The following is a 13243-nucleotide window of genomic DNA, read 5'->3' on the forward strand; positions in this document are numbered from 1 at the left end:
TCAGAGGCGAATGCCAAGATGGCTTTCTGAATGCTAAGGAATTCCTGGGGTCAATCTGTCCTTCTTTGATTGGTGGAGCCAGCCAGTCATGACATTCAAACACTCACTGGGTACTGGGCATTCATTAGTGCCTAGGCCAGCCACTAAGAACAAAACAGAAGGAATTCCTTCCCTCAAAATTCTGATAGCAGGAGCCACCCAAAGCCCTAAATAAACAAGCTGTCTGTATGTGCTATACTAGTGGCTTCCTTGTGTTTTCCTACGTTAAGCAGTGTTCTTGGAGCTAAATCAATCCTTCGTGGCATAATTCACTTGTAAGTCATGCTGGGTTTTTTCTTCTTCAATCGTATAGTCAAAAGGAGATTTTGGTCCAGATGTGTGCCTGTCAACCAGCAATAGGAAACGTTCTGGCTACCTGCTGCCCCAAAGGTTCTCATTCTAGTATTTGGGAGAATTCAAAATGGAATCATTGAAGCCCCAGAATGAACTGTCCAAGGATCAGTTGACAAACAAGATCCAGGTTTCCCAATTCACAGGCTGAGGTGGCACAATTCTCCACCACCTGACGGTAAGACTACCTGTTCTATGCTCCAGACCAAGCTGGTGGCCCAGGGGTTGATACACACATGCCTCATGGTAAAGGCATTGTTAAGGAAACAGCTCTTGCTAGGCAACAGAGAACTTCCACATTTGTTACCTCACTCCACACAGACTTACTAAATTTAGTAAATGAAGTTACAAATTACCCAGTTAAATCTGAATGCAATATTTGGAACATACTTATACTTAAAAAAAATCTGTCTATTTGAAGTTTGATTTTAATTGAGTGTCTTAGTGCATTAGCGCTGCTATAACAAAATACCGCAGACCAGATGGCTTAAAAAACACACATTTATTTCTCATAGTTCTGGAGGCTAAGAAGTCCAAGATCAAGACACTAGCAGATTTGGAGCCTGGCGAGAGCCCTTTTCCAGATTCACAGCTGGATGTCTTCTCCCTGTGTCTTTGTATGGTGGAAAGGATGAGGGAGTTCCCTGGGGTCTCCTGTATCAGGACTCATGGCATTCAGGAAGCCTCTGATCTTGTGACCTATGTACCTCCCAGAGGTCCCACCTCCTATACCATCATGTAGGGCATTAGGATTTAGCAAATGAGTTTTCGTGAGATATACGGATTCAGTCTATATCACTGGGTGCTCTGTATTTTATCTGGCAACCATAACCCCACAATCCTCAGAGGCAGGAAGTATCAGTGTGCCTCCCTGATCGTTGAGGCTCACAAAGAAAATTGCCTAAAGTCAATCAACCAAGGTGGTGGCAGAACCTGGCCCCTGGGTTCACCCCTGGGTGTCATCTTTAAGGTATCAAGGATGCGCTGGGGTGGAGTATGGGCGTCTTGGGGCTAGAAGGGATGAGCAATGTAAGCTAAGGCCATAGAGGGACCAACCAGCATGAGTCGTGGACCCTGCAGTCTTCACATTAGAGGGCAGAAAGAGAACGTTTCCGTTCTTAGCTGTAACTTACTTTCGGTTTTAGTTTACTGTACCAGGACCTGGGCACCCCAGCCAACAAGGCTGGAAATGCAGGAAGCCATCTGGAGCTGTGTGCTGAGTCACAGGGCCCGGAGGAAAAACAACAACATCATGATGGCAGAGGAGGAGGTGGGGAGCAACCTCCCTGGAGATCACGAATGGCCACCGGAAATAGAAACCGCTCCCTCTGAAGCATCTGTTAGAAAGGCCAAGACCACCACGCAACTAGAATCCCCTGTCTATTAAACGCCAACTGAATGCGGAGCTCTCTTCTGTGAGAATGTCAAAAAGTCAGGCGGTTAGGGAAAGTTTCTAGTTTTTTTGAGGGCTGGGGTGGGGTTGGGTATCGGTTCTTTTTTTTTTCAAATCCAGTCTCATCCTCTTCTCTTGCTACCTGTCAGCCCTTGGGTGTGTACTTAAATTTTCTGACCCCATTTCATCTTCAGGAATAACAATCCTCATCTCGCTAAGATAGTGTGAGGGTTTCAGTGAAATCACATTTTTAAAAAGTGTCTTGCCTAGGTCTAGGACACAGTAGATGGTCCCCAAAGAGTAGGTTTTGTTGTCAGAGAGACATAAAAATATCTTCCTTTGGGGTTGGTGCGAGGATTAAATCAGATAATGTGGGAAGGGGAAACACTGGATACAGGTCTCAGTGAGAAGTCAGCTACAGACGAGATTCCTTTTTCTTTGTTTTGCCCCTAGATCTTGTGGTGGCTGGTTCTGGTCCCCCTGGATGCTGTTTAGTAAGGCTAAATACAAACACAGTGAAGGCTTATGTATGTTCATTCCATCCACAAATGTTTCCTTTAACATTGTGCGTATCACTGGTTCAGCCTCTGTGGAAGTAGAGACAAAATGAAGATGAACTCCTACTATTTGTCCATTGTTTTCAGCAACTGTTTCATGCCAGGCACTCTGTGAAGCACTTTATGCAGACTGGATTTTCAGAGCAACTCTTTCAGATAGGTACTATTATAATCCCACTTTACAGATGGGAAAACTGAGGCTCAGAAGGATTCAATACATTGTCCAAAGGCACAGAGCTAGTAGGAAGCAGACACAAGGCTCAGTCCCAGGCCAAACTATCCCTACAACGGACCAGTTACCAGAGGGAGAAAAACACTCAGTTGGAGATTTCAACTTATCCAGGCACAGAGGTGTCTACACAGCACAGTGAGATGAAATGTCAGAGGAGAGGTCTGTCATCAAAGTGACTGACAGCAGTTCTGGGCTGGAAGGGGCTCCCTGAGGGGCTTCCAAGAAGGTGGGGGTGGGGAGTAGCCCTAGACCATGGGGAAGCAGGTGGAGGAGAGTATAGAGAATGCAGGTGAGCAAAGGCACCCAAGACTTGGTCAGGTGTGGACAGGGTTCAGCGACAGGCCAGCCGGTGAGCCCAGGGCCTGTTTTAGATCCAAAAGGAGGAATATCCAGTTGGGACCGAATCTGGCTGGGGCAGGCAGTCATCAGTTTTCAGCATGATAAACTCCTCAAGCTCAGCTGAAGTGACTTCTAGTCTTAAAGCATCACTGCTTAGAGGATCCCTACAAATCACGTGCTGGCCCTGTCAGCAGTGCTCGAGGGTGTATCTGTCATTGGAAATGAAGGAGGTTTCTGTAGGCAGTGGACATCACTGGTCTTGCTGAGCAACCTCAACCTTAAGTAAGGAAATAGTGACATTTCCTTTGTGTTCAGATGATCCCACTAAGAAGGCCAAATGCTAAGGGTCATCAAAGCAAACTCAGAGATGATACAACTGTTCTTCAACCCAGTATGGCAATATATATCAAGAAGATAAACAGGATTCCCCCTTTGATGCCACGATTTTACTGCTAGGATTAATCTCTAACGAATGGTCATGGAGGGATGCAAAACTCTGTGCGTACAAGGTTGGTTGCTATGGTATCATTTGCAAATATAAGCATCAGAACTGTCCCCCCTCCAACCCCAATAAAGAGAACAGATCTGTGGTTGGCAAAGGGGAAAGGGGAGTGGGGGAGGGGTGGATTAGGAGTTTGGATTAGCAAATGCAAACTATTATATATAAGATGGATAAACAATAAGGTCCTACAGGGTACTAAATTCAATATCCTGTGATAAACCATAATGGAAAAGGATATGAAAAAGAATGTATATGTTTGTATAACTGAATCATTTTGCTCTACAGCAGAAATCAACACAACATTGTAAATCAATTATACTTCAATAAAATAAATCAAATAAATAAGAAATGTCCCAACTAGTCAATAAAAGGGACTTAGTTGAAAATGATGATATATTCATTCAATGGACTACCACACTACCATTAAAAGTTGTTGTTTAGTTGCTAAGTCGTGTCTGACTCTTTTGCAACCCTATGGACTGTAGCCTGACAGGCTCCTCTGTCCGTATGGGATTTCCCAGGCAAGAATACTGGAGTGTGTTTCCATTTCCTTCTCCAGGGGATCTTCCTGACCCAGGGATTGAACCCAGGTCTTCTGTTTGGCAGGAGGATTCCTCACCACTGAGCCACCTGGGAAAAGTCACTGTGGTCACACCATATTAAGTGAAAACATCAAGTTGCAAACCATTAATATAGTATGATCTCAGCTTGAAAGTACATTAATAAAATCCATTCCCTTTTTTTCTTTATTCCACAGACATTTATTGAGCACCTATCAAGTAGCAGGAGCAGTCCTAGGCATGGAATACAGCAGTGACTATAACCCGCAGGCTGCCTGCCTCTGGGGGAGGGGTGACAACAAAGAACTAGTCAACACAAGGCTGTAGATGGCGGTCAGCACAGTGTGAGGGCAGCAGGAAGCTTGGCCAGCAGAGCTGTTTCCCAGCTAAGGAGGAGGCCCCAATACCCGAGGGGTCTGGGGGAGGCACTTGGGGCCTCCTCACCTGCTGCTCAGCTCCCCCTGTGCCAGCCCATTTCTGCCCAGCTTCCACAGGCCTCAAGGAGCAACCCAAGACCATGACTTCAGCCCAAAGAAGACAGCGGTGGGACCCTTGTTAACAATCCTCAGCCCCCACCCACCCACCCACCCCAGCAGATAGGTGGGGCTGACCTTTTAGGCCTTGGGACTTTGGTGTGCAGCTAAAGGCACACTTCTGGGGCTTGGGGGTCCCCAGAGGTCACGGTGATGGCACGGTGGGGGGCCCAGGCACCAGAGCACAGTCTCCCCAGCAGGGGAGGGGCAGAGTCGCGTCCTGGACCGCAGCACCCAGCTGTCAGGAGTGTCAGTAGTCAACGCAACGCGAGAAGCTGCGGTGCAAACGGAGGGCTAGCGCCTGTGGACGTGGTCAATAGCTCCAGCTTCAGGCTCTTGTACAGGCAGCACGTGAAGAGCATGCCCAACACCTGCACACAGATGATGCCCAGGCCCATGGCCCCGATGATCCTCAGGTGCTCCTGGGTGAGGGTCTCCAGCTTGGTGCTGCAGCTGCCCTCCACTTTGTAGATGTTGGAGGCGTGGTCCCACGCCCATGGCCAGGAACCATGGTCTTGCAGCAGCTGTCGGGGACCACATGTCCACCTGCCTGGCCCAAGCGGACCCACTCACTGTCCTGCCAGTCCTGCGAGTTGTTGCTGCCACAACAGTGGAACTCCTGCTGCAACTTGTCCACAGCGCTGGTCACGCCCTCGTGGCCGACTGGTGGTACCCCTTTTTCATGGTGTCCTTCAGGTTCTCCTTGAGCTCTGCGTTCAGCTGCTGATAGTAGGCATAGGCTAGGACCCCTGCAATAATCTCCAGCAGAAAGAGGATAAGGAGAAGGATGAAGTACAGACGTAGCAGATTCCTCTGCTTCTTGAAGGTGGCACAGCAGCCCAGAACCTCAGTCACAATGACGACAAAGCCCGCCACCACCAGGATGCAGGCTGTGGGCAGCCGGCTGATGTAGTCACGCTGGAGGGCCAGCGTCCAGATGCCCACGGCCGTGACGGCCAGACCAGCCAGCCAGAAGCAGCAGTTGCAAGTGAAGAGCAGGTAACTTGAGGCAGATGGTGCCACATGTAGTTGTCAACTTCTTCCCCAACTCGCCCATCCTGGGGCCGGCTGGCGGGGAAGGGGCTGGCTGGTGGAGATGGCTCCTCTGTAAGGCAGGAAGACAGAAGTGCCGCCTGAGGAGGCTCCACTAGAAGGCTAGGGACAGCTCACAGGTCTGGCTCAACCAGCCATGCGACCCAGTGCGCAGCGGGCGGCGGGCGGCAGGGGCGGCGGCTCTGCGCGCAGAGAATAAGCAGCCGGCCCTGGCCGGCCCGCAGCCAAGCACGCGCGACGCAGGTCCGAGCAGAGCTCCGCGCCCATGGGCGGGACACCCACTCGGGCGGGGTCCTGGAGTCCACCCGAGGCGGCAGAGGCCAGGCGGGCTGTGGCCGGGGGGTGCCCACAGCCCCACCGCAGCCCACGCCCTCTCCATTCACTTTTTAAGTAGCTAAGGAGCTGTGTCCCAGACAATATTCTGAACACTTCGATGATGCAGGGCAACAAGGGGAGTGTATTATTTGGGAGGCAGTCAGATGACAAACATATAGAATATGTTCAGGAATAAACAAGGTAATTCCCGGGAGTAGTACAGTGCCATAAAGAAGATATAAGATGGGTTAGTTTAGAATGAGGGACAAGGTAGGGATGACCCGAGGAACTGACAGTTTGATTGCCTATTGAAAAAATCTGGTCATGAGGATCTGGGGAGGAGCATTTCTGGCAGAGTGCTGAAGCCTTTAAGGACAATGCCACTGGAGTATTAGAAAAGAAAATAAAGGAAGAGAAGTAGTGTGTGAGCAGGAAGAAAAGAGGTAGGGGAGACTCAGGCACAGGCAGGATAACGTAATCTGAAAGCCAAGGTGAGGTGTTTACAGGAAGTTTGGATTTTATTCTAAGCGCAATGGGACACTGCTGGATTTTGTCAGGCAATGATTATATTTACATTTATATTTTTGTAGCCAGAAGGAAATCCATCAATGGGTTAATAGAGATCATCAAGGGGTAAAGGGGTAATGAACAATTTTTTCTTTGTTTCTGTGTGTTTTTCTGTAACGCTCAAACTTTGACAACTAGAAACAAATAATAATTTCTCTCTTAAAAATCATGCACCAGAGAGCAATGCAAGCTAATGGCCACCAATTACGTGGAGCCATTTACAGGAAGAAAAGTCTTTTGCCGATGTCATCCCATTGCATTTTTGCAATAACCCCGTGAGTTAAATCAGACCATTTGGAAGGTGCAGAGACTCTAGCAGAAAATGTCAGAACTGGGATCAGAATAAAGTTTCTACAGCCGTTGCCCAGGTTGGCTGATTCTGCCACCCAGTGAGGTCTCTGGGGCCCTTAGGTCTGCCTTAGATGCATCCAGATGCCCAGAGGCCCCAGGAAGAAGTCATGAGATTACTGCCCCCTTCCCCCTGTCTGAGGGAGAGTAGGGAGGGAACAATGCCCCCAACTGCACATGGCTAGTGCAAGAGCACATGTGTGCAAGAAGAGGGGTCTTGCCCACATGGTAGATGCTCCATAAACATTTGCTAATTAGTGAAATGACTGCCAGGAAAATGCTGCTTACTCTTGGGAGGTGGTTTAGCTGACTTCACAATTTATTAGCTGTGTGATCTCAGGTTAATTATTCCACCCTCTAAGCCCAGAGTCATCTTCTGTAAGGTGAACATAAAGCCTGTACTCGTTCACCTCTGTGAAGTGTGATAGTTGGGGGCAGGCTCTAGAAGCAGACTGCCTGGGCTTGAATCTGCTTCTACCGTCTTCTGGTTATGTCCTTGTGGAGATGCTTAGCCTCTCAAGACCTCAATTTTCTTATCTGTAAAATGTGAGTAATAATACTTGTCTCCTAGCACTGATGTTAGGATTAAATGAATGGATGGAGAACTTTGAAGAGGTCGGAGCACATAGTATGTGCTCCTTAAATGTCAGGTAATATTAGCATTAACATTATAGGGAGTTTGCATCAAGGGAGAAGCTTTTGGAAGCACAGAACTTAACACAGGATGCCAATAAGGCTGCTACTGCCTTTCTACCATGATGCCTGCCATGATTACTGTTTCAGTGATTTTTCATAGGAAACATATAAATTCACCAGCCACCTTTTTGTTTAGAAAGGAGATCCCTTACCTACCAGGAGGTCCTTTGCCAAGTTAAACAACAGATCTACTCTCTCTCATCTCAGGAGGTTTATCTGTTCAAGGTCATGGGAAGAATCCTCTGACCTTTTCCAGGGTCTCTGTCTCTAATTCATTTAAGGAACCACTTTTTACATTTCAGGCTTGACATTTGCTGAATCACATGAATGGAGCCTGCTCAGGTGAGCAGCCTGGGATCACAGGACCTCTGACCTCCGCTCCTGTTTTCAAGCTTTAGTTGTTTGAAGACCACCAATAATTGTGCAACAGCTGTATACCCCTAGTCTACTGGGTCTCCTCTTCCCTCATTATTTTTCTTGAATTTGTCTCACATTTAAAGCTCAAAATATGTTGATTCTAAAGGGAAGCATACTTATTACTATAAATGGAAAGCCACAAATAGAACTACTCATAAAAAGAAATATTATGCAAATGAAGCAGTATTGCTGAATTCTAGAGGAATAGGGTAGCCATTGAAGACTCTAGGCTCTTGAAGCCTTTTAGATGTCCATTTAAATGGGAGATCTGGAGAGGTGTGACAGACGTATTAGTGCCTCAGTGAGAGTCTTCTTGGTGTAATAAGAATTGAGAAAGACTGAAAGAAGAAAAACTCTCTAACCACCTGATTCTATCTTTTTATTTCTGTGTCTGTTCACCTCCTAGAACCTTCTCCTGTCTGCTAGGGGCTCCCTGCTATGCTCTTCCGTTCTTTATTGAGAAAGGTAAGGAGTGAGCAGCCCGTTCTCTGCTTCTCACTTGTTAGGTCTTTTTAGGAAGATTCTTAGCCCTCTCTGAAATGCCACTGCCATGTTCTTGCTTAGTTGTGTCTGATTCTTTGTGATTCCATGGACTGGAGCCTACCAGGCTCCTCTGTTCATGGAATTTTTTAGGCCAAGAATACTGGAGTGGGTTGCCATTTTCTAGTCCAGGGGATGTTTTTGACCTGCATCTCCTGAGTCTCCTGTGTTAGCAGGCAGATTCTTTACCATTGCACCACCTGGGAAGCCCCTCTCTGAAATGAGGGAGCTGGATTAGAAATATATTCTTCTCTGATAATTTTCAGGCCCCCAAAGTGTGCTTGGCTGCCCATCCATGTTGTTCACCTGCGGACAGATCAGGAGTGAAACCCACCCCAAGGATGGTCTTGTGGAATAGTTCAGGTCCCTGGATCTCCATGAGAAGCAAAGAAGTGGGATTCACCACGTAGCCACGAATGAATTTATGTTTCCAGAGGAGGACATTTTCTGCATTTTGAACTGAGCAGATGGCTGTGTTTGAGTGAAAAAGGAAATAGCCAAAACCCTTCTCTGCCCAGACTACACCCTAGGAAGAAATGATAAAACGACTTCAGGTTTCATCCCCTCATTCAGCAGCCTCTGCAAAGGTTTCCTTCATTAGAGATCCTGGTAAATGCTGCTGAGGCATCGCTCCTAAATAATTCCTCTTTCCCGGTCTCCTCCCTGCTTCTAAATTGCTTGGAATTTGCCACACCTGTGTGTATTCAGATTCTTTAGCCTGACGTGTGAGCCCCTCCTCAGTCTGGCTCTAATCTGCACTTGCAGTTCTGGCTGCTAGAACGTTCCTTCCTTGAATCTCCTGATTCAGGCAACCTGGTTCCCTGGCACAGATTAGGTGTGAAAAAACGTAATTGAAGAAAACTTCCTATATGCCTGCCGTGGTGGTGTGACCACTGTCTCAATTTGCTGAGGATTTTCCTGATTCTGGCACTGGCCGACCAAGAACCAGGAAACCCATGTGACGAAGGCAAATCAGGACGGTCGGTCACCCTGTGTGTTAAGACTGCACATGCTCTCTCTCCGTGGGACCTCCGGCACAGTGGGGGAGGAGACGGTAAACAAATTATCCCACAAAGAAATAAGTCATTACAAGCCGTGGTGAGTGCAAAAAGAAGGCAGCCCCAGGACTTCCCTGGTGGCTCAATGGTAAAGAACCCACCTGCTAATGCAGCGGACATGGGTTCGATACCTGGTCCAGGAAGATCCCACATGTTGCAGGGCAACTAAGCCCATGAGCCACAGCTACTGAGCCTGGGGGCCCTAGAGAAGTCCCTGCAGTGAGAAGTCCGCACACAGCAACGAAGAGGCGCTCCTCGCTCACTACAACTAGAGAAAGCCCATGCGCAGCAACGAAGACCCAGCACAGCCAGAAATAAATTAATAAGAAGGCAGCTGTGAGCTGAGTGACGTGGGTACGAAAAGGAAAACGCAGGGTCCCAGCCCTGGAGAAGCTCCTGGTTGCAGCTAGGAGAGAGAAGGATACACAGCTTGTTTAATGTCAAGTACCAAGTGTAATGGATCAGAAATGCACACTCCTTTTCCCTATTCACAATGCACCATTTCTATTTTAATTGCAGTTTCAAGCATCAGAAACTCACTGGTAAATTAAATAGATATACATCAATTGAAAGGGCATTACAAGGAAAAGCTAGGAGGCCTTGGAAGAGAGAGAAATGATGGCTTCTTAGGGAGCTGAGAGAGTAAAAAAATATGCCAGAACAAAAGAACATGCCTTGTTCCATTTCCATTAGAAAAACTGACTCAAGTCATCCTCTGCCCATGGGTTTCTCTGCCCAATATTCTAACTCCAGTAAGAAAGAATTTGTTAGCCAAGCCTGGGTCTCATGCCAACCCCTTGGCTAGGCTAGGGGGTCTACCATGATTATAGAAATCAACAAAAATAGTTTGTGATGGGGCCCTGGGGAGCGGGGTGGTTGCTAATGGCACCAGAAAAGCCACGATGCTGGAAAGATGAGGGCCTCAGTCACCTGTATCCCTCTTCGTGAGGCGGTCCAGACACCGCCTGCCCTAGGCTTTCCTGTACTGTGCTCACTGCCTTCCAAGGAGCTCTGCTGGCCTTATGTCCAGAATATCCTGTTCTATTCTGTGACCATGGACAGCCCCATGCTGACGTCTGCCTTCAGCTGATGGCACCTTGGCCGTGCCCACCTTAGAGTATGCACTGGGTCCTTGGGCACAGCCTGTGCATTTCCTGGCACAGAGACGTGCTACTGAGGACTTTCAAGAGAGTTCTAAAGAGCCCATTGCCCTGATGATCCCACCCGCCTTCCCCCAGGCCACTGCTTTCGAGCCAAACCAGTCTTCTTTCTGCTTCTCACGCACTCAGCCTGCTTTGCTATCCCTTCTGCCCGTTTGTCTGCTTTGCTGACCTCATGGCTCAGCAGTTCTGCATCAGGGAGATTTTGTCCTCCAGGAACATCTGGTGACATCTGGAGACAATGTCAGCTGTCACACTAGAGAGCAGGCTGCCACCGGCATCTTACGGGTCGAGTCCAGTGAGGCTACTAAATGTCTCATAAAGCACAGGACAGACCCCTGACAGACCCCCCGACAGAGAGTTATCAGGCCCCACATGCCCCTTGGGCTGAGGTGGAGGAGTCCAGGGATGTGGCTGAATGCCCACATCTCTGCTCAGAAGTTCTCCACGCCAAGAGGCCTTCTCTCACTATCTACCCATGTCTCTCTCTCTCTTGCCCCCTTTTGTATTTTCCTAAAATGACTGTGTGTATTCAGTTGCTTATTTGGGTCCTGTCTCCTGTACAACAGGGTCAGCCCTAGGAGAGTGGGCCCCCATGGGCCTTGTTCCCAGCTGGGGCCCAGCCTGGAAAGCAGCACCCGGCACGCTGTGGGCTGATCCACAAAAACGTGATGAGTGAATGTTTCATAGAGGAGAGCGGCTGCACCTCCTCAAAGAGCAGAGGTCAGAACACTCAGCTGTGAAGCCCAGCCCTTCTCAGACTGGCCATCTTGGGATGCATTTGCATTTGTTTATTTCCCCAGCCAGTTCACATTTAGCCTTTGGCAAGTTTCTGAAGCCTCTTGTGACTCAGTTTCTGCATCTGTCAAGTGGGGCTATGTTTATTAGCTCCTTCCTTGCAGAGATGTGGTGGAGTTTAAATAAATTAACCCACAAAACACTTAAGAACATGCCTGACTCAGAAGCGCCCTAGTAAATGCCATCTCTCATCATCATCATCACAATGACTTGGCCAGAGTAGGCGGTGAAGATGACAGAATGGGCTCTGGGGCCCTCCCAGAAGATTAGGGGATTAATGCAGCTTGCAAAGCCAAAGCTGTCCCCACTTGGTTTTGCCAGCTCCTTCTCTGTCCATGAAATAAACCAGATGAAGCCTTTATCCATCTCTTGTTTTGAGAAGGAGGCTATCAGGAACTGTGGATTTAATGTGGCAGATGGTGCTGTCCTTGAATTATGAAACCAAAGGAGGAAATTAAAGTGCTCCATTGCAACAGATATGGGCCAGAAGGGGTAGAGGGCAGGGCCCAGGCCACAAAGGAGAGTGAAGGAGGTGTTTTATCAGCTGGACAATGGCTATTCCTGAGAGTAGCTGGAGTCCTAGAATAATAGAATTTTATAGCCTAAAATCATTTGAGACTACTTTCTTCATTTTATATAAGCAAATGAGGCCCAGAGAGGGAAAGTGACCCTTGAGGTCACATAGCCAGTTAGTGGCAGAGCAACCCACACCTTTTGTTTTGTTGATCAGGGTTATGTTTTCTGTCCCAGGCCAAGACCAAGGGCAGCCTCTGTCCCAGGGCATCCAGACCTCCAGCATCTCTGCTTTGCAGAGACTGGGGCACATGTACTCCATGTCTCTCCCCAGCACATCAGGGGAGTATGAGCCAGAGCTCTGGAACCCTGTCTGGGTCTTAGAACCTCAGTTTGCTTATCTGTAAAATGGGAATAATAATAGGCTGTATGTCACAGAGTCACTGTGAGAATTTGGTGAGTTACTATCATATCAAGCATTTAGCCATGGGCTTGGCACATAAAATGCTCTGTAAAATGTTGGTTGTTATTATGGCTCCAGAACTGACTAGGGTCTAAAGGTCCCTAGGCTGCACGCCCCTCAGAGGCAGTGCCCGTCTATAGGATGTCTTTTGTCCTCTATGCCTTGCCAGGCAATTATCACCTGCCAGGACCTCAGTAAATGGTAGTGGCTGACAACTGGCCCCCTCAGAGACCCCCATTTCTCAATGGGTACAACAGAGCACCAGGAAATGCTGCCAGCAATGCATGTGACTTTGGTCACTAGTTTAGACTTTAATCCTAAACAGATAAAGCAACCCTCCTGTCCAGTGGTGAACCAGCCTCGTGATGAGGGCTGTGTTTGTTTCCCATCCTTCCTCTGCAGGCAGCATGGAATCTTTCCCCAACTAGCTGTGGGCTATTTGCATTTAAATTGATTTTCTCCCATTATAGAAATCTCTTAGGTCAGCTGCAGTTTCCGTTTTCCCCGGCATCAGTCTGGAAGCTCCATTTCTTGCTCGAGGGTCCCTCATGTTTTCCTTCTTCTCACCGATAGTGAGATGTGCTCACCATTCTCATCATGGACACCAGATAGCCTGAGAAAGTTGCCTGAATCCCAGGCAGGCTTGGCATGTTTCCTCCAGGAGAAGGTGGAGGCTGGGGAGGGGCTGGAGGATTCTGGCCTCTGCTCTTGAACTAAGGAGACCCTGGGGGCCTCATCTTCTGCACCTAGGCCTCATTTTCTCATTTGCTAAGAAAAAAAAAAAACATTGATCAAGTAAGTATGCTGCT

At 48.2% G+C, this 13243-nt stretch overlaps 1 pseudogene; it reads right to left on the reverse strand.

Moving 5' to 3' along the window:
- Positions 1-4763: 4763 nt before the first annotated feature.
- LOC145518999 (CD151 antigen pseudogene) lies at positions 4764-5563 on the reverse strand (annotated as a pseudogene).
- Positions 5564-13243: the final 7680 nt, after the last annotated feature.

Source organism: Giraffa tippelskirchi, chromosome 8 (assembly GCF_054371585.1).
Source record: "Giraffa tippelskirchi isolate mGirTip1 chromosome 8, T2T-mGirTip1v1.2.pri, whole genome shotgun sequence".
Lineage (NCBI taxonomy): Eukaryota > Metazoa > Chordata > Mammalia > Artiodactyla > Giraffidae > Giraffa > Giraffa tippelskirchi.